Raw genomic sequence first — 22,962 nt, 5'->3', positions numbered from 1 at the left:
TACTGTACTGCTGCTCCCAGGGCTGCCATTGCTGGCCCTACACTGGAGTCTCTGGGCAATGGGGGGCCAGTGAAGGGATTGACAGAGAGGAGAGGCGGGGGACACGCGGATTAGTCGGGCAGCAGAGTTTAGGATAGATTGGAGGTGTGCGAGTGGTAGAAGGGAGACCACAGAGCAAGAGGTTGCAGTAGTCAAGGCAGGAGATGATGAGGGCGTGCACTAGTGTTTTTGCAGATTCGTGGTTGAGGAATGTGCGGATCCGGGAGATATTTTTTGAGTTGGAGTCGGAAGGAAGTGGAAAGGGCTTGGATATGTGGCTTAAAGGAGAGGTTAGAGTCCAGGGTTACCCTGAGGCAGCGGGCTTGCGGGACTAGGGAGATTGGGCAGCCATTGACTTTGATGGATAGGTCAGTTGGGGGGGGTTGAGTGAGACGGTGGAAAAATTATGAATTCAGTTTTGTCTATGTTAAGTTTTAGAAACCTGTCAGAGAAGAAGGATAAAATAGCAGACAGACATTGTGGGATTTTGGTTAGTAGGGAGGAGAAATCGGATCCAGAGAGGTAGATCTGTGTGTCATCAGCATAGAGGTGATACTGAAAGCCATGGGACCCTATGAGCTGTCCAAGGCCGAAGGTGTAGATGGAGAAGAGCAGGGGTCCTAGGACTGAACCTTGGGGGACACTGACAGATAGGGGGCGAGATGAGGAGGTGGTGTGTGAGTGGCAGACACTGAATGTCCGGTCAGTTAGGTATGAAGAGATCCAAGATAGGGCCAAGTCCGTGATGCCAAGAGATGAGAGTCTGTAGTAAGAGGGAATGGTCGACTGTGTCAAAGGCAGATGACAGGTCCAGGAGGAGGAGGACAGAGTAGTGTTGCCTGGATTTGGCAGTTAGTAGGTTGTTGGTGACTTAAGTCAGGGAAGTTTCAGTGGAGTGGTGCGGTCGGAAGCCAGATTGGAGGCGGTCAAAGAGGAGAAGTGGGAGGACAGTTCAGAATGGACGTGTTGTTCCAGTAGTTTTGAGCCATAGGGGAGAAGTGATATGCGGCAATAGCTAGACAGAGAGGATGGGTCAAGGGATGGCTTTTTGAGGATGGGTGTGATCGAGGCATGTTTGAAGCATGAGGGGAAGACACCAGTTGTTAGTGACAGGTTGAAAAGGTGGGTTAGGGTTGGGATGAGAATAGTGTTAAGGCTAGGGATGAGTTGGGACGGGACTGGGTCAAGTTTGCAGGTGGTGAGGTGTGATTTGGAGAGTAAAGAGGAGAGTTGATTGTCTGTAATGGTGGAGAAGCTGGTTTTGGAGGAGGATGGTTGAGTAGGTGTGAGGAGGGGCTGTGGGGACTTTAGTCAAAAGATTTGTCTGATAGTGTCAACCTTCTGCTTGAAGAATGTGGCAAAGTCTTCGGCTGAGATGAGAGGAGATGAAGGAGGCGCTGGGGGACGGAGGAGAGAACTGAAAGTTTTGAATAGCTGTTTACGGTTGTGAGACAGGGATGATATGAGAGATGAGAAGTATGATTGTTTTGCTGCAGTAAGTGTGGACTTGAAGGTAGTGAGGGACTGTTAGAATGCAATGAAGTGCTCGCTGGAGTGGGACCTTTTCCATTTTCACTCAGCAACCCTGGAGGCCCTTCGCAGTTCTTTAGTCAGGTTGGTGTGCCAGGGTTGCCGGTTGAATGGGCGAGCTGTGATAAGTGTCAGGGGGCGACCAATTTGAGAGCTGCAGCTATTGAGGTGTTATATAAAGTGGCAGCAGCATTGCATTGTGTAATGAACTTATGCCTGTGAGAGGGAGAAGGGATTCAGAGATTGAGTGTAGGTCAAGGTGTTTGAGATTTCTGTGAGGGTGTGCAAGTTTGTGGAGTGTGGCTTGTGTACCTGGAGAGGAGAGGTAAGAGAATGTAAGTTGTGGTCAGAAAGAGGGAGAGGTGAGCTTGAGAGGTTAGATAGGGAACAGAGGAGGGTGAAGATGAGGTCCAGTGTGTGGCCATCTTTGTGAGTGAGGGCTGAAGACCATTGAGCAAGGCTGAAGGAGGAAGTGAGGAATAGAAGCTTCGAGACAGATGAGTGGGAAGTGTCAATGGGGATGTTGAAGTCACCCATGATGATAGTGGGGATGTCATCGGAAAGGAAATTAAGCAGCCAGGTCGTTGAAGTGGTCAAAGAAGGTGGTGGCTAGTCCTGAGGAGCAGTAAACGACGGCCAGTTGGAGGGGGGCGTAGATGAGCACACAGTGTACTTCAAAGGAGGGAAGAGTAATGGAGGGTGGCAGTGGGATATGGGTGAAGGAGCAGTTGCCTGACAGGACAAAACCTACTCCTCCACCATGCTTGAAATTGGAGCGGGGTGTGTGAGAAAGATGGAATCCACCGTAAGAAAGTGCAGCTGGGGACGCCGTGTCAGAGGTGGTGAGCCAGGTATCGGTGATGCCGATGAAGGAGAGTTTGTTAGTAATGAAAAGATCATGGATGTAGGAAAGTTTGTTGCACACGGAGCGAGCATTGCATAGAGCTCCTGTTAGTGGGACTGGGGAGGCGGGGGCTGGGCGGATGGGAATAAGTTTAGAATGGTTGCGAGAGTTTGTGACAGATCGTGGATAGGAGGTGGAAGTGACTATATGATAGAAACACCCAACAGTGACAGCATTCTAAAAACTGCACCCCTCAAGGTGCTCAAAACAGCATTCAAGAAGTTTATTAACCCTTCAGGTGCTTCACAGGAATTTTTGGAATGTGGAAGAAAAAAATGAACATTTAACATTTTTCACAAAAATGATCTTTTAGCCCCAAATTTTTTATTTTCACAAGGGTAAGAGGAGAAAATGGACCCCAAAACTTGTTGTGCAATTTCTCCTGAGTACGCCGATACCTGATATGTGGGGAAAAACCACTGTTTGCGTGCACGGCAGGGTTCAAAAGGGAAGGAGCACCGTGTGACTTTTTGAACGCAAAATTGGCAGGAATCGAGAGCGGACGCCATGTCGCATTTGGAGAGCCCCTGATGCACCTAAACAGTGGACATCCCCCACAAGTGACCCCATTTTGGAAACTAGACCCCCCCCAAGGATTTTATCAAGGGGTTGTTGTAGATCGGCTCACTTGGTTGCATATAGCGGTACACAGGAACATTGTCTCTTTAAATCTTCTGCTGGGTTTATTAAGAATGCTGCATAAACCACAGCACAGATAGCAAAAACAAACACGGCCTTCCTGGCCTAACAGGAAAAACAAAACATAACGTATGGCACAGTCCTTGTTGCTACGAGTAACCGCCCGCTTCAGGAACAAACAACTCAAGGTTTGTCTTTCCTTCACATGACAAAACAGCTCAGAGCTTTCACCTCCAAACCCACCCTACACACAAATGCTCTAAAAGGCTGGGATTTTATCCTCTGACCTCCTTCCTTTCTACAGGTGTTTAACCACCTTAGAACTAAAGATGGCTGAGTAGCCCCTTTGTGTGCTGGAACCTTTTTCCTATATTTAATTACTGGAGCTCCCAGTCTCAGTGTTACACATCTTCCCTCCAGTACTTTGCCAGTGACTTTGTCACAGGGTATAGTGAACATTTTGAACCCAGAGGTACGACACAGAACACAGAGTTTGATAACATTATGTCATCATATTGAATATGTTGTCATTAGTCTTAAGCGCAAGTGCTCGCTACTTGAGTTTGCATCAGGTACTCAGGTATGAAACAAGTATCGCGGGGGCTCGAGTGACATGCTCGAGTCCCCGCCTCGCATGTTTCACGGTTTCTAGACACTCGAAAAAACAACAACAAAAAAAAAACATGCAGGGATTGCCGATGCATAGCAGGCAATCCCCATGTGTTTTTTTCTTTTGGCTGTATAACAGCCGTGAAACATATGGGGCAGAGACTCGAGCATGTCACTTGAGCACCTGCGATACTCAGTGCATACCCGGCACCCGATGCATACTCAAGTAGCGAGCACTTGCTCTCAAGACTAGTCACCATATTGTCATCATTTTTTTTTTTTTTTTCTTTACTTTTGAAAACATCCCAACCTCAACACAACCCTAACCCTAAAACAACCCTAAGGCCAGGGCCCCATTATCAGTATTTGGTCAGTATTGTTTCTCAGGAGTGGGAGACAAAACCAGGAGAGGAACAATCAGAGAAAAGGTAGAATAGAAACAAGTCACCAACTCTGCATTTATCACCCACTCCTGGTTTTGGTTCCCACTCCTGAGAAAAATACTGACCAAATGCTGACCAGATACTGATAATGAGGCCGTGGTCTAACCGTAACTCTAATGCTAGAGCTTATTTTTTACGCTGTTCCTCGTGCGGTATAAGTGATTAGACGACTTTATTCTTCGGGTTGGTGCGATTACAACGATACCAGATTCATATTCATAAAAGACGCTTTTTTTGTAAAGACTAGTTTTTGCATCCCATATTTTGATAGCTATAATTTTTCCATATTTCGGCCGAGAGAGTCATGTCAGGGCTTGTTTTTTGCGGGACAAGTTGACGGTTTTATTGGTATCATTTTCGGGCACGTGACATTTTTTGATCGCTTTCTACTCCTATTTTTGGGAGGCAGAACAAACAAAAATCAACAATTCAGGAATTGTTTTTTTACGCTGTTCCACGTGTGGTAAAATTGATAAGGTCGCTTTATTCTTCGGGTCAGTACATTTACTGCTATACTACATCTATATAGTTTTTTTAGGTTTTGGCGCTTTTACACAATAAAAATGCATCTGAATTGATGATATTTCGCCAACGAGGAATTGGTCTTCACATTCCGGAGTTCTGTTCATCATACTTATCTGAATAAATACCAGTGACAGGCTGCTGGATATTCATACAAGAGCTTTTTTGATATAGAGGTTTTTAAAATTAGTGGTTCCTCTCAATCCTTATATATTTATTATTGTTTTAAATAAATTATATACACATTTTTTATTGTTCATATATGCACTGTAGCACTTTCATTAGCGTATGGAAAGTATGATCAATTGTTATTCACTTTGTGTCGTTTACTTTTAGTTCACAATCATATAAAGTACAGACCAAAAGTTTGGACACACCTCATTTAAAGATTTTTCTGTATTTTCATGACTATGAAAATTGTACATTCACACTGAAGGCATCAAAACTATGAATTAACACATGTGGAATTATATACTTAACAAAAAAGTGTGAAACAACTGAAAATATGTCTTATATTCTAGGTTCTTCAAAGTAGCCACCTTTTGCTTTGATGACTGCTTTGCACACTCTTGGCATTCTCTTGATGAGCTTCATCTTTTGGTCTGTACTGTATATCTATAGTAAATCTAGCAGTAATACCATTCAGGAGATATAGATATACATGTATACACTCGTTTTGTGAATAACTTTTTGTGCAGCACCACAGCAGCAGGTATACAGGTATAGGGAGCTCACATCTAATGATAGTGTTACAGTGATATTATAGCTGGGCCTTAACAGGAATCTGTCAGCAGGTTTTTGCTATGTAATCTGACAGCAGCATGATGTAGGGACAGAGACCCTGATTCCAGCGATGTGCCACTTACTGGGTGCAGCAATTGTGATAGAATCACACTTTTCTCTGTAGCAGAGCTCAGATGTTGAGCCCTGTATAACCCTGAACACACCATTGATTGGCAGCTTTCTGTGTACACTGTATATTGACAGAAAGCCGCTAACCAGTGATGGCGGTGTGGTTGGACTAGGAGACACGAGACACCTAGTCTTGTAGTGACAACGTCCTGCTGATAAAATACTGATTGTATTAAAACAGCAAAACACACCCAGTAATTGACACATCACTGGAATCAGACTCTCTACCCTTAACCTGCTGAAAGATTAAGAATAACTGGTTCCCGAGAAGCATCGAAAATCTACTTCACAGTCAGGATCCAGCACCCGCTCAATAGTGCACATTTTCATCAGGCAGGTGTCGTCAGGGCACCTACGAGATCTGCAGCAGTCGTACAGCTGTATTACACAGTCCCGCTGCTGGCGGAGCTATTCCTGATCCTGGCAGGTTAACCCCTTATACCCCACCGTCAGTAGCAACCACAGCATCTAGATGGTTTGGACAGAAGGAGAGGGAGATACGATTACAGGGCAGATGAGTTTCTATAGAAGTTGGGGTCCTAACAGTGACCCCCATGACTGACATCTTACTGCTCCTATTAGACCTTGACTGAAGAAAGGTCTATTAGGACATTGGTCAAAGTAATGTCACCTGCTCTGCAGCTATTAGAAATACCTAGGTCTGATTACTTTCCCATTTGCAGAATGTGATTTTGCGCTGCACCTACAGCAGCACTGTTTTCCCATCATCATCAGTGACAGAACCTCCAGCCTTTCCTGAGATTGATCAGTGGAGGAAGAAGCTTTCAGTTCCTTGTTCCACCATTCAGTTCACCCGTATGTCTCTGCTAGCAGCTGATTGGACTGGTTAGTGCCACCAGCTGTGACATGCCACTGCCGCCTTGCACTGTGTGCAGGCACAGGAGGCTGAAGGAGGAGGGTCTGGCAGAAACTGGGTGTGGTGTTAGTTGTGACTTCATGACTAGTCTCCGAACAGAACACGAAAAGACTAGTCAGGATGTGACCAGGTCCTCCAAAATCAGGAGTGAGGCTGGTCACATGCTGAAGTATAGTATGTAGGCAACCGTGCAGAATGCTGACAGTGAGTATATTACAAGGGGGCAGCATTCTGCAACTTAGACACACACATTGAAAAGTATAAAAGCTCGGACAACCCCTTTAAAGAGGTATTCCTATTTTGGTAACACACACCATACACTTTTTGCACATAATGGTCCTAAGCCCAGAAGTAGCAGAATTCTCTACACTTGTCTCCATTAGTAGCAATGATATCACTCGATGCCTCGTAGTCCTCCAGCTGAGAAATTGTCATTTCTCATTACACAAAACTTCATTTATGGACATCTATGGTGATTTCTTTGCCTGTGTGGATTGGATGGGCTGTTACCGACATCTGGTGAGAATTTCATGGCAATAGCACCTTTAGAAATATATTTACTGATGACAGCTTCTCTCAGAAGAAAAGGATTGGGCATGCTGCTATCCAATATGCCTGATCTTTCCTTCCCAGACATGAAGAAACACCATACATGTTGGGTGGTGAATATGAGCAGGCTTGGTCCACATCCACCCAGTGAGTGTGAGCATTGTTACCGGGAGTTCACACTAATAAATCCCTTGTGCATTTGCAATGTGATCTACGAGCAGAGATTCATGGCTGACCCTATGATTCCCGCTGCAGGTTTAGGCTCTGTGCACACAGCGCCTTTATCAGGCCGGTACGCTCCACAACCCGTCTGAAGAACAACCACCCACTAAATAGATAGAATGACCATATACCCTGCAATGTAATCCGCCTCGCTGTGCACATGGTCAGTCCTTTAACCGTTTCACGTTTATGAAGAGGCCACACGGTTAGAAGTGACCGCTCCGTTCTCCAGGCGGTTTCTGCTCGGAGTTCTCCCTGTCTCGGTTTCTGCAGCTTCTTCCTGTAGTAAAGTTGAGCGGGTCGCCGGCATCTACAAGACGTGGTGCGCACAGACCCTTATACTTATATCCAGAACACTGAGGACCACGGGAGCATTTTTCTTGCACACGTGAAGATCACGGAGGTGTGAATGAGACCCCACTCGTATCCAAGGTGCGGAGCTCCGAACAGTCATCGTTTCTGGGGCGTCACCGGCAGATCTCTTCTAGGAGATCACAGTGGATCCGGAGATCTCCAGCATTTCTCCATCTTTATGTCTCACTATATTGTGGCTGATATCAGCGACTCCACCCTTATAAATGTACAGAGGCCACAGGTGCAACACACCAGACCCCCTGACCACAACACCCCGGACACCCTGACCACCAGGGCACAACACCCCGGACCCCCTGACCACCAGGCGGTCCCTATGGGGGCTAATGGACTATGTTACTGGCGGAGAAAAGGATTTCTATAGAATCAGTAGGAAACACCCTGAAGGTTTCTCTTTGCGGCTTTTCTCCAGGATTTTCCTCACCCGTCATTTATCGCTTCTCATTATTGCCAGAATCCCAGTGGTTGAGGACGATCCCAGACAGTGCCCTCAATAGTGAAGTGCACCGAGGAACGCTGCAGACAATCAGTAGCTATAGATCGGCTGCAGACATCACATTCTATATGTAGGTATGGGCTGAGTGTGGGATGGAAATACTGAACAGCCCCTGCTGATCCCCCCCTAGTCCTCCATGCTGCTGGTCGGGTCCCACCAGGCTCCTTTCCCAGTACTGTTGGCATGTGACTGCTGCAGCCAATTCAGTGGCCATACCTGCTACCACCACTACTTGAATGGGAAAGGCACGAGCCAACAATGGAAGAAGAGAAGAAAGTAGCGGGGACCCGGTCAGCAGGACGGAGGAATGGAGGGGGGGGGATATCAGCAGCACGGAGGAATGGAGGGGGTATATCAGCAGCAGCACAGAGGAATGGAGGGGGGGTATCAGCAGCACGGAGGAATGGAGGGGGGGATATCAGCAGCACGGAGGAATGGAGGGGGGATATCAGCAGCAGCACGGAGGAATGGAGGGAGGGATATCAGCAGCAGCACGGAGGAATGGAGGGGGGAATATCAGCAGCAGCACGGTGGAATGAATGGAGGGGGGATATCAGCAGCAGCACGGAGGAATGGAGGGGGAGATATCAGCAGCAGCACGAAGGAATAGAGGGGGAGATATCAGCAGCAGCACGAAGGAATAGAGGGGGGATAGCAGCAGCACGGAGGAATGGAAGGGGGGATAGCAGCAGCACGGAGGAATGGAGGGGGGGTATCAGCACGGAGGAATGGAGGGGGGATAGCAGCAGCAAGGAGGAATGGAGGGGGGGATAGCAGCAGCACGGAGGAATGGAGGGGGGATAGCAGCAGCACGGAGGAATGGAGGGGGGGATAGCAGCAGCACGGAGGAATGGAGGGGGGATAGCAGCAGCACGGAGGAATGGAGGGGGGATAGAAGCAGCACGGAGGAATGGAGGGGGGGATATCAGCAGCACGGAGGAATGGAAGGGGGATCAGCAGGAGAGAAGGCGCTGGGGAATATCTCATAGCACACTGGGACCTCACCAACACTAACATTAACGGCAGAAAATACCGTTGATAAAATATTCAGTTATCAGAAAATAATATAATAACATTGATACCCATCACTGGAGTGGACGTCCTCATGTGCCACGGCCACCGGGCCAGGAGGAACAGCAGGAGGGTCCTTCACCTCCTCGTGTCTATTACTCAGGGGCTACTCACATCTTATAGGGTCACATTGTAACCCGGAATATTAGGATCACAATGGCACAGAGCGACGCTGCAGCTAATCCCTGGTATATAACGATCACAATGGCACAGAGCGACGCTGCAGCTAATCCCTGGTATATAACGATCACAATGGCATAGAGCGACGCTGCAGCTAATCCCTGGTATATAACGATCACAATGGCACATAGCGACACTGCAGCTAATCCCTGGTATATAACGATCACAATGGCACAGAGCAACGCTGCAGCTAATCCCTGGTATATAACGATCGCAATGGCACAGAGCGACACTGCAGCTAATCCCTGGTATATAACTATCACAATGGCACAGAGCGACACTGCAGCTAATCCCTGGTATATAACGATCACAATGGCACAGAGCGACGCTGCAGATAATCCCTGGTATATAACATCACAATGGCACAGAGCGACACTGCAGCTAATCCCTGGTATATAACGATCACAATGGCACAGAGCGACGCTGCAGCTAATCCCTGGTATATAACGATCACAATGGCACATAGCGATGCTGCAGCTAATCCCTGGTATATAATGATCACAATGGAACATAGCGACGCTGCAGCTAATCACTAGGACTTGGTTACAATCCGCTTCTTACAGCCAATCCCAGCTGTAGAATACTGGCAGATCAGCAGGTGATCGAGTCTCCCCGGGCACAGTGAGCGGCACAAGTCTCCCGGGCACTGGCAGCGTTATCAGGGCAGGTGCCAGTCTCACCCCATCACCCCAGACACCACACACTATGGGCATCTCCTCCTGCCAGCTTCCCTGGCACTGCTGTGCCCCCATCTGACCAGTATGTGCCCACATCACACAGGACCCATCACCTGCTGCCAGTCCCGGATGCCATCGCCTCTGCCAGCAGCAATCAGCAGCCGGAGGCTTCTCAGCCCGGGACATGGGCTGCGGGCACGGGGCTGCTACTTACCTGAGCCCGCAGCAGCGGCCGGTGATGGATGGAGGCAGCGGTCAGGCTCTCCCCGGCTCCCTGACAGGAGGGGCGGCTCACTGACAGGATCTCTCCACGGAGTGTGGAGGAGACAAGGCGGCTGTGATCTCTGCTGCCCACAATCCCCAGCGTTATATCAGACTGCAAGAGCAGAGGAGAGCAACATTCCAGCCTGGAAAAGTCTGCCGCCACCTAGTGGCCAGCGACTGCACCCAGCAATTGTAATGGAAGCAACAGCAGAGATGACCCTCCACCTAGTGGCCAGCGACTTCACCTGCACGCTAGTATTGGCTGCAACAGCAGAGGTGCCCCGCCATCTAGCGGCCATGTGCGGTAATGTCGGCGCTGGACTTGCAGCGGAACATGGAGGGAAGGAGTGATGTGCTCTGCTGCTTGTCTGCTGGACCTTGTAGTTCTAATGGATGGGGAGGACATTGTCCCCAGGGTGTCCTGCACATTAGTAGATGGCTGCACCAGGTCCTGGGTCACATAGTCCTATTGCTTCCTCTTTGCTTTCCAACTTTCTTATTTTTTTTATTTGCAGTGTTTGCTGTAGTTTTTATCCTTACTATTTTGGGGTCCATACTGTGAAGATCTGAGATGGTGCATTTCAATAATTACTTAGGCAGGTTAATAATAATAATGATTTTTATTTATATAGCGCCAACATATTCCGCAGCACTTTACAATTAAGCGGGGACATGTACATACAATAAGTTCAATACACGGTAAGACAGTTTAAACTGTTACATGAGGAGTGAGGTCCCTGCTCCTAAGCTTACCATCTACAAGCAACACTATTTTATTCCTTACATCCATGGTAATACAGCAATTCCAGGTAAATGTCCAAAATACAATTGTCTCAGTCCACAAGATCCCCTCCCCGGGGAGGTAATTCCACTGCCTTTGTGCCAAGCGATACTCACTATCCCCCAACTTTTGGTTGGCCCACATATTTCGTATCTCCAGCAAGTATAGTCTGTAGTCACAGTCCACGATCCTCCATGTGACACATAAAACGATAGAAGCAAAGGTGCCCAGTAGCAACAGTCCTTTAAGAAAATGTATCAAATCCAGACAATGGATCACGGATCCCACAACTGTAGCACATTTATTCAGCTCAGGTGGTAGCTGATCTCTACGCCATAAGCCATCGATTCATCCATGGTCCAGATCCTCAGACTAGATACTATCCCTTCAACGACATTCCACCAACTCTAACCATGTGGCTTCTTTTCTCCTTCACTGGGATCAGCCCTCTGAATGGACAGAACTGCTCTCACCCTCCCCCCCAAAGCTAGTGGAGGTATTTTTCTCAGGTCAAACACATCACCTGGGTCTACATGTGAGACTCCCTGTGGTGACGGCTCCGCTGGATATACTTTCAACAGTCACACAATGGGCCTATTATAATGCCTCAATAATACTGCCATACAGTGGTCAAATTAATTCCACCAAACAATCCCTAAATACCCACCATATGAAACTCTAAAGAATAGTAACACATAATTACTAAAAACGACGATACAATAACTAAATAATGGCGCCATACAGTCCATAAGAAAATAATTCCATAAAGTGGTCAAATAATTCTGTCATAAAATAATACCGTACGGTGTTCAAAATGTTACATAGACTATAAAAATAGAAGCAATTACATTAGTATGAACAGAATTGTACAGTCCATAAAATGATGACACAAAGTTTCAGAATAATAGTATCCCTAGTGCCAAAAACTACTACCATATGCTGGCCAAATAATATAGCCACACAGTTCTATGGAAAATAGTGCAATACAATGCACAAAATAATTCTACCCCGCAGTCCATAAATACAAGTCAGAAAGTCCCCAAATAATAGTGCTGTACAATACTGAAATACACCGGCCGAATAACTGTGCCATAGTCCTGACATCACACCGTAAAGTTTATTGTATTAAAGTTTTAAATATTAGTACAATACAAATCATTACCTAAAAATACTGTTATACCCTGGCCGAATAATTGATAAATTAATGTCCCAAATACTGCACAAACAGCATAAAACCTCCCATATCAGTGTCAGCTCCCATACTCCGGAGGGCCCAATTCCCAACAAAATAAGCAAAATGTTGTGGACCAGGGTCCTCTCTCTGTGGAAAAGCCGCAGCGTATTATAGCAGCAGGAAAGCGGATGGAAGTTTACAAAATGTAATCTGCACGCTGAAAATAAATGTCTCTGCTGATTTCATGCAGAAATTGTTTGCAATGTAGAATTAAAATCTGCATCATGTCAATGTATGTGACACATTTATGTGACGTCCCTTTAGCGTTTCCAAGCGTCTTCTGCCCATTAAACCCTAAAAGACGAACATCGCTCAAATGACGTGGATAGCATCCGAGTGCTGTGCATTCTCCTTACAAACTTTCACTCGAAGGGGCGAGTTTTATCTGCAAATCCGATGGAAAATGGATATATCCATGTTTTATCTTTGTGGACATTGTGAACATGACCATAAATTACAGCCCCAATTCCCAAAAAGTTGGGGCCGTGTGTAAAAATGGAAAGAAAACAAGAATGCAATGATTGGGAAATCTCTTATAGCCACATTTTATTCACAACAGAACATAGATCACAGATCAGAGGGTGAACATCAGACATTTTCCATTTCATTTGAAAAACTTACCTAATGTAGAAATTGACGGCAGCAACACAACTCAAAATAAGGTCATGGTCATGTCTACCACTGTGTGGCATCTCCTCCTCTTTGTACAGCAGTCAGTAAACCTCCGGGTAGTGAGGAGACCAATAGTTGGAGTTCTGGGAGAGGAACGTATGTACCTTCATCCATCCTGGTTAGGTGTATATGCCACTCCATCCATCCCGGTCAGTATATGCCCCCCTCCATCCATCCATCCTGGTGGGTATATCCCCCCCTCCATACTGGTGGGTATATGCCCCCCCTCCATCCATCCTGGTGGGTATATGCCCCCCTTCCATACTGGTGGGTATATGCCCCCCCTCCATCCATCCTGGTGGGTATATGCCCTTCCTCCATCCTGGTGGGTATATGCACCCTCCATCCTGGTGGGTATATGCCTCCTCCTCCATCCTGGTGGGTTTATGCCTCCTCCTCCATCCTGGTGGGTTTATGCCTCCTCCTCCATCCTGGTGGGTTTATGCCTCCTCCTCCATCCTGGTGGGTTTATGCCCCCATATATTCAATGCAAAGGAAAAAAAAAAAAAACAATAAACGCTTCTACTCACCTTCCACGTTCCCACGCAGCGCTGTGTCTGTGTTGCCTGAAGATGTCGGCAGTGATAACAGCAGAGAAGCTGAGATCACCGCACGGCGCCGCCACAGATACTCACTCGGGGCCTCCACTCCCAGGCATTTCCTCCCCGGCAGCTCCTGTCATGGCACGCTCTGACTGAGCAGTGCGTGCGACGACAGGGGGAATGTACAGCTTACACTGCAGGCTCCACAAAGATGGCTGCAATCTCCTCCCATGGCTGCGACCTGGACAGCCAAGGGGGCGTGCCCAGGTCACAGTTAGAGGCAGGAGGAGCTGCCTCTAATGTTAGAGATAGGGTCAGTGACAGACTACTGTCTCTTATGGCCAGGGCTGCCGTAAATGAGGTGTGTAAGAGCGCTTCTTACACCCCCCCCCCAAATAAAAATGGCAGCCCCTAGTGGCCAATGAAAAAATAAATAAATAAAAAACTAATAAAGTGGTACATTTAATTTTGCATTAAAAATAATTGATTACATAATTATTAATACAAAACATAAAATGGTGGCCCCTTCCCTGTAAGAATAGCACACGGCTCTTTTCACGTCTGGTTATTTCTCTAACAGGTAGAATATGCTCCGTTATAGACCGGGGACAGGTTTACAGCTCTATTTTTTGTGGACGATTGATCTGTAAATCAGAACTGAGACCGGTCCGATTTCCATCTGATTTGTAGATAAAGATCATCTATTGAAGTCAATGAGTCTGTCAGAAAAATGGCCAGAACGAACCATGTTGCCTGTACTGCTTGTTTTCCAGTGTCTATAGGCCGGGCAAGCGAGGCGAGGAAACCATTAGCTTTTTACTTTACATATAAAAAAATATGCCCCACTGAGGAGAAAAACTGCCACACTGACCAAAATCAGATGAAAATGAGAAAAAAAACACTGATTAAAACCTGACATGTGAATGGGGCCTTAGGCCTTAATCAGATGACAGTGACTTATCGTATATGCAAAAAATGTCTGAAAGTGGTCAGTTTTTATCTTCAGCGTTTCATCAGCTTTTCTTGTATGCAAAATAAATCCATAAATTGAGAAGCTTCTCCTCTGGTAACAGTGTTATCACAGACAGCACATGGATGGCAATGCCAGCTGTCAGCGATGTCATGGACCCATAGATCTGACTGGAGAATTCTCATCAACCACTAGGATAAAAAACGGACACTACGCGGTTTTCAACAAAAAAATGACATGTGGACGACTCCACAGATTATATTGTGTATGTGATCTATCCGTAACAAATATGGAGAGGACACAAACATGAAAAACAGACGTCTGAATGAGGCCAAAGATATATGTTTCCACACTGATAAGGGAGCGAGAAATATCTATTTCAGATTTGCCAATGAGTCCATGGCAGAAAATTCCAGTTAACCCCTTTATCACCTCAGGTTTTTCCGTTTTTGCGCTTTCATTTTTTGCTCCCCTTCTTCCCAGAGCCATAACTTTTTTATTTTTCTGTCAATATGGCGTAGTTACCAAGAATGTGTAGCTTCTATTTTATTTAAGTGGTGAAATCAAAATTCAAAGCTTGTAAAAAAAATAATCATTTTTCCGAGACCCGTAGCGTCTCCATTTTTCCTGATCTAGAGCCGGGTCAGGGGTTATTTTTTGCGCACTGAGCTGACATTTTTATTGATACCGTTTTGGTGTAGATATGATGTTATGATCGCCTGTTATTACATTTTAATGCAATGTTGCGGCGACCAAAACAACTTAATTTTGGAGTTTTGTTTTTTTTCTCGTTATACAGTTTACTGATGGAAGTCATTCTTTTTATATATTGATAGATCGGGCGATTCTAAATGCGGCGATACCAAACGTGTATTTTTGATTGTTTTATTTTGAATGGGGTAAAAGGGGGGTGATTTGAACTTTTAAATATTTTTTTTTACTTTTTACATGCTTCAATAGTCTCCTTATCAGACTAGAAGCTGTGATCTTCCGATCGCTTGTGTTACACAAATGGCCGCCTGAGGCAGCAGATGCGCAATTGAGACCTCAGTAGCCGAGATCTCAGGAGACATTTACTTGGTTTGGCTTTCTACTTCTTTATCTAACTGTATTGCCCTCTGTATCATCCAATCTGTATGGACTGCTCTGTACTCATATTGGACATCTATGCATTTAGTAGGGCTTAAGGGGATTATTGTGCTTGTTACCCATCAAATCTGTAGATGCGCTCACTAATTAGACTTTGTTTAGGGCAATTTTAAAGTATAATATTGATAACGGTCCTGCACAGTGACAAGATTATGTTACAGGATTCTGGACAAATGTACAGTGCCAGTCATTCAAGGGTTAATTCTTTGGAACACTGAGAGAGACTTTCTAGCCAGTGAAACACCAGTAATGAACACCTGTGGTAACTACAGCAACTGTGCTGATGTCATAAACACATACATCTATGATATAGAAGATGATTCCGGAACCACAGGTCATTCAGCCGTATGAAGCGCCGTACTTGATGTGTCTGGAGACCTGGAGCTTCATCACTCCATAACCTGTAAGGGAGGAAGGGGATACGGCCTAGCCAGCCAGATCAGCCATACCGCCTAGCCAGCCAGATCAGCCATACCGCCTAGCCAGCCAGATCAGCCATACCGCCTAGCCAGCCAGATCAGCCATATCGCCTAGCCAGCCAGATCAAACTAACCCTAGCGATCAATGGGGTGACAGATGTTGCAGCCAGATCTCCCTCACGTCCAGTACTAGTTGCCTTCACCTTTATGTGTACGGCCTGGAGATGTCGCATTAGACTTCTCCATATGGCGCTCGCACAGGGCACCTACTTTGACCTTCTCCATTACTGTCTGTTTTCTGATGATGTAATGTGTAACTTGTGTGACTATGTGATGTCACTGCTATCATATCTATAGTGGATGTATATTATGTCTCACTGTAAATATGATACAATGTACAAATTCTAGTACAATTTGCTGTTACTTGTTGGCACTATCCTTCTAAGCCCGAGGGATGGGCAAGTCCTCCAGCCATGGTTCCCTAGAGGTTTCCTCCACAGGGGGTTTTCCTCTCCTGAGTGCTGACGGATGATTCTTCGTGAGTCGGAGGTTTGCCATTTTCAGTGTCTTTTTCATAGCAATTGGCTGATTCTAAATTTCAGACACTGAATGAAATAATATGATTTGTAATAAAATTTGGTCTACTTAACATTCACTAAAAGTGTTTTGTACATTTCTTTCACAATCTTGGGTTGGTGGGATTCTCTTGGGAATCAGGATCCAGCATCTATGATCAAGCCATGAAGCCGGATATGGAGTCAGAGCATTTTTAACCCTCTGCTTGAAGACAGAATGGAGCAGAAATGAAAAAGTGTTACTGCACAAGTAGCACAAGTTCACAATCTTCCTTGCATTCAGATAATGGAGGTGGCTGCTGCAGAAAAACATACCCACAGCATGATACTGCAACCACCATGTTTCACTGTGGGGATGGTGTTCTTGGGGTGATGAGCTGTTGGTTTGGTGCCAGACACAGCATTTACCTTGGTGGCCAAAAACTTCAATTTTGGTCTCATCTGACCACAGCACATTCCTCCATATATTTTGGGAGTCTCCAACATGTCTTTTGGCAAACTCAAATCGAGCCTTACAATTTTTAAGCAGAAGCTTTTTTTCTGCCCACTGAAAGAGACAACTATAGACTGGACAAGGGGATCAGAGGATGCCCGCAAGCTCGGACACTGAGTTTTCAGCTCCTGCAGTGTCAGTGTGTGCAGGGCTGAGGATTCAATATAGGCAGTGCTGTCAATCATCATAAGGGAAGGGGCAGAGAATGGTAATTAAGCGGGGGTGTAAATGGTTTGTTTGCATAAAAATATAATCTGTACCTAAAGTAGAATTTTTTTTATAGGGGCCAAGATTCCTATACAAATCCATAAATGATTTGAGTATTGGGGGTGACAGACTCCCTTTTAGAAACTGAGACCACCCCATTAACTGGTTGTAGAAAAAAACATGAAAGGTGTGAAATAACCAGACAGGTAAATTACAAAAAAGGAGATAAACACGAATGGAAATTTTTTGAAAATGTGATCAGTTTATTTTTATTAAGCATAAAACACGTTTTCCTGGAATATCCCTGTGTTTCCAAATAAATACCAGTAACGCAGTGAAGGATGGACATGGTGGAACAGGTTTCTATTAAAGTGCTTGAGCATATATTATGGATGCACCAAAATTCTGTAGTATAATAAAGCCTGCATCTTGGAGGGTTTCGTCCATATCTGGAGTAATATTAATAAAAATGTGGAGTTGGTGCATCTCTAGTATACTGCTATATCACTAGTAACACAATGGGAAACACACAAAGCACTGTGTGCTGCCACCTAGACAGGGTAGCTGCTCAGCAGTGAGGGGTGTGGATTCGGCACAGATTGTCTATGATGACAGATATGTTGAGCTGTCCTCCACATTTATCTGATCGAAATTAGGGGGCTCCACAGCAAACAGTCTTAGCATATCTAGTTCTAGGGGATGCATGCAGCCGCTGACCACCAGGGAATGAAGAGGACCTCCAAAGTCAACAGTGCTGAGTTGCTGCAGAGTGCCCGCCGCTATATGTTGGCCAGATGCCCCCCACTCGGCCCAGTCCCACGCAGATTGTGTTCTCAGGTAGAGCTGAGGATCGCAACAGAAACATTTGTATCTCAATGATATCGCAATACGGTCTTCTATTTAAAACCATTATAAGAAAACTCACATGCAAAAATACTTATTTTATATATATATAAACCTTTAGGCACAATGGATATTGATGCAAATCAAGGTATTTATTCAGACAATAAATTGTTCATGAGACAGATGTATGACCAACACTTCGGCCTCAGCCTTTATCAAGGTTTATCTAAAACAATACAAAAATGGGAAGAACTGTATAAAAAACGAAAATCCATCGTCTCATGATAAATCAAATTACAATCATATCTGAGAAAAAGAGGGGGGGTAACAAATAAGCCGACACTCAGCACATGAAAATATCTCATATAAATGAATACAAAGCGGTGCTTCATTCCAGAGTTAACCACTAAAGAGGAAAAATAAAAAATACACACGATTTAGTTAGGATTGTAACACATATATGCTTCAAGTGTAAAACAGCCTCCTTCAAAAGAGTAAAAAGGGGGGGACATACTATGAGGTCAGACGTATCACAGGTATCAAAAGAGCCAAAGCGTAATGACACCATATGGTGAGCCACAGAGCAATGGCCCTATATATTGCATTACAGCGTAATGGCCCAATATACGCCCTACAGTATATGCCCCTCATCCTTGTATATGCCCCATCCTGGTATATGGAATATGGTCCCCATCTTGGGTGGGTGTATATGCACCTCCATCCATCCATCCATGCATCCTAGCTAGGTGTAAATGCCCCTCCAGCCATCCATCCTGGATAGATGTATATTCTTTTCCATTCATCCATCCATCCATCCTCGGTAGGTGTATATTCCCCTCTATCCATCCATCCATCCATCCTGGGTAGGTGTATATGCCCCAACCATCCATCCTGGGTATGTGTATATGCCCCGCCATCCATCCATCCTGGGTAGGTGTATATGCCTCTCCATCCATCCATCCTGGGTAGGTGTATATGCCTCTCCATCCATCAATTCTGGGTAGTTGTAGATGCCCCTCCATCCATCAATCCATCCTGGGTAGATGTATTGGCCCCTCCATCCATCCTGGGTAGGTGTATATGCCCCTCCATCCATCCTGGGTAGGTGTATATGCCCCTCCATCCATCCTTTCTGGGTAGGCGTAGATGACTCTCCATCCATCCATCCTGGGTAGTTTATTCTAGTATGTGTTTATGCCCCTCCATCCATCCTGGTTAGGTGTAGATGACCCTCCATACATCTATGCTTGGTAGGAGTATATGCCCCTCCATCCATCCATGCAGGGTAGGAGTATATGCCCCTCTATCCATCCATGGTAGGAGAATATGCCCCTCCATTCATCCATCCTGGGTAGGTGTATATGCCCCTCCTTCCATCCATCCTGGGTAGGTGTATATGCCCCTCCATCCATCGATCGTAGGAAGGTGTATATGCCCCTCCATCCATCCATCCTGGGTAGGTGTATATGCCCCTCCATCCATCCATCCTGGATAGGTGTTTATTCCCCTACATCCATCCTGGGTAGGTGTATACACCCCCCCATCCATCCAGGGTAGGTGTATATGCCCCTCCATCCATCCTGGGTAGCTGTAAATGCCCCTCCATCCATCCATCCTGAGTAGGTGTACATGCCCCTCCATCCATCCATCTTGAGTAGGTGTATAAGCCTCTCCATCCTTCCATCCTGAGTAGGTGTATATGCCCCTCCATCCATCCATCCTGGGTAGGTGTAAATGCCCCTCCATCCATCCATCCTGGGTAGGTGTATATGCCCCTCCATCCATCCATCCTGGGTAGGTGTATATGCCCCTCCATCCATCCATCCTGGGTAGGTGTATATGCCCCTCCATCCATCCATCCTGGGTAGGTGTATATGCCCCTCCATCCATCCATCCTGGGTAGGTGTATATGCCTCTCCATCCATCCATTCTAGGTAGGTGTAGATGCCCCTCCATTCATCCATCCTGGGTAGGTGTAAATGCCCCTCCATCCATCCATCCTGGGTAGGTGTATATGCCCCTCCATCCATCCATCCTGGGTAGGTGTATATGCCCCTCCATCCATCCATCCTGGGTAGGTGTATATGCCCCTCCATTCATCCATCCTTGGTCGGTGTAGATGCCCCTCCATCCATCCATGATGGATGTGGATACCCCTCCATCCATCCTTCCATCCATTATGGGTAGGTGTATATGCCCCTCCATCCATCCATCCATCCTGGGTAGCAGTATTTGCCCCTCCATCCATCCTGGGCAGGTGTATATACCCTTCCATCCATCCATCCTGGGTAGGTGTATATCCCCCTCCATTAATCCATCCTGGGTAGGTGTATATCCCCCTCCATCCATCCATCCTGGGTAGGTGTATATCCCCCTCCATCCATCCATCCTGGGTAGGTGTATATCCCCCTCCATCCATCCATCCTGGGTAGGTGTATATGCTCCTCCATCCATCCTGGGTAGGTGTATATGCCCCTCCATCCATCCATCCTGGGTAGGTATTTATGCCCCTCCATCCATCCATCCTTGGTAGGAGAATATGCCCCTTCATCCATAATGGGCAGGTGTACAGTACAGACCAAAAGTTTGGACACACCTTCTCATTTAAAGATTTTTCTGTATTTTCAGGACTATGAAAATTGTACATTCACACTGAAGGCATCAAAACTATGAATTAACACATGTGGAATTATATACTTAACAAAAAAGTGTGAAACAACTGAAAATATGTCTTATATTCTAGGTTCTTCAAAGTAGCCACCTTTTGCTTTGATGACTGCTTTGCACACTCTTGGTGAGTTTCAAGAGGTAATCACCAGAAATGGTCTTCCAACAATCTTGAAGGAGTTCCCAGAGATGCTTAGCACTTGTTGGCCCTTTTGCCTTCACTCTGCGGTCCAGCTCACCCCAAACCATCTCGATTGGGTTCAGTTCTGGTGACTGTGGAGGCCAGGTCATCTGGCGTAGCACCCCATCACTCCCCTTCTTGGTCAAATATCCCTTACACAGTCTGGAGGTGTGTTTGGGGTCATTGTCCTGTTGAAAAATAAATGATGGTCCAACTAAACGCAAACCGGATGGAATAGCATGCCGCTGCTGTGGTAGCCATGCTGGTACAGTATGCCTTCAATTTTGAATAAATCACCAACAGTGTCACCAGCAAAGCACCCCCACACCATCACACCTCCTCCTCCATGCTTCACAGTGGGAACCAGGCATGCAGAGTCCATCCGTTCACCTTTTCTGCATCGCTCAAAGACACAGTGGTTGAAACCAAAGATCTCAAATTTGGACTCATCAGACCAAAGCACAGATTTCCACTGGTCTAATATCCATTCCTTGTGTTCTTTAGCCCAAACAAGTCTCTTTTGCTTGTTGCCTGTCCTTAGCAGTGGTTTCCTAGCAGTTATTTTACCATGAAGGCCTGCTGCACAAAGTCTCCTCATAACAGTTGTTGAAGAGATGTGTCTGCTGCTAGAACTCTGTGTGGCATTGACCTGGTCTCTAATCTGAGCTGCTGTTAACCTGCGATTTCTGAGGCTGGTGACTCGGATAAACTTATCCTCAGAAGCAGAGGTGACTCTTGGTCTTACTTTCCTGGGGTGGTCCTCATGTGAGCCAGTTTCTTTGTAGTTCTTGATGGTTTTTGCAACTGCACTTGGGGACACTTTCAAAGTTTTCCCAATTTTTTGGACTGACTGACCTTCATTTCTTAAAGTAATGATGGCCACTCGTTTTTCTTTACTTAGCTCCTTTTTTCTTGCCATAATACAAATTCTAACAGTCTTTTCAGTAGGACTATCAGCTGTGTATCCACCAGACTTCTGCACAACACAGCTGATGGTCCCAACCCCATTTATAAGGCAAGAAATCCCACTTATTAAACCTGACAGGGCACACCTGTTAAGTGAAAACCATTTCCGGTGACTACCACTTGAAGCTCATCAAGAGAATGCCAAAAGTGTGCAAAGCAGTCATCAAAGCAAAAGGTGGCTACTTTGAAGGACCTAGAATATAAGACATATTTTCAGTTGTTTCACACTTTTTTGTTAAGTATACAATTCCACATGTGTTAATTCATAGTTTTGATGCCTTCAGTGTGAATGTACAATTTTCATAGCCATGAAAATACATAAAAATCTTTAAATGAGAAGGTGTGTCCAAACTTTTGGTCTGTACTGTATATGCCCCTTCATTCATCGATCCTGGGTAGCTGTATATGCCCCTCCATCCATCCTGGGTAGCTGTATATGCCCCTCCATCCATCCTGCGTAGGTGTATGTGCCCCTCCATCCATCCTGCGTAGATGTAAATGCCCCTCCATCCATCCTGGGTAGGTGTATATGCCCCTCCATCCATCCTGGGTAGGTGTATATGCCCCTCCATCCATCCTAGGTAGGTGTATGTGCCCCTCCATCCATCCTAGGTAGGTGTATGTGCCCCTCCATCCATCCTGGGTAGGTGTATGTGCCCCTCCATCCATCCTGCGTAGATGTAAATGCCCCTCCATCCATCCTGGGTAGGTGTATATGCCCCTCCATCCATCCTGGGTAGGTGTATATGCCCCTCCATCCATCCTAGGTAGGTTTATATGCCCCTCCATCCATCCTAGGTAGGTGTATCGGCCCCTCCATCCATCCATCCTGGGTAGCTGTATATGCCCCTCCAGCCATCCATCCATCCTGGGTAGGTGTATATGCCCCTTCATCCATTCTGGGTAGGCGTAGATGCCCCTCCATCCATCTATCCATCCTGGATAGTCTATTCTGGT

The 22,962-nt window shown here is 46.0% G+C and overlaps 1 long non-coding RNA gene across 1 annotated transcript in view; it reads right to left on the bottom strand.

Annotated features, from left to right (window-relative positions):
• Positions 1-22,962, bottom strand: part of LOC141213715 (uncharacterized) — a 70,044-nt gene that overhangs the window by 1,284 nt on the left and 45,798 nt on the right. The window lies entirely within an intron of this gene.

This window comes from Phyllobates terribilis, unplaced genomic scaffold, assembly GCF_046119375.1.
Source record: "Phyllobates terribilis strain yellow unplaced genomic scaffold, ASM4611937v1 Scaffold_209__1_contigs__length_3470805, whole genome shotgun sequence".
In the NCBI taxonomy this organism is placed as follows: Eukaryota; Metazoa; Chordata; class Amphibia; order Anura; family Dendrobatidae; genus Phyllobates; species Phyllobates terribilis.
Note: the sequence above shows the minus strand (reverse complement) of the source record. Positions and strands in the feature narration are given on the sequence as shown.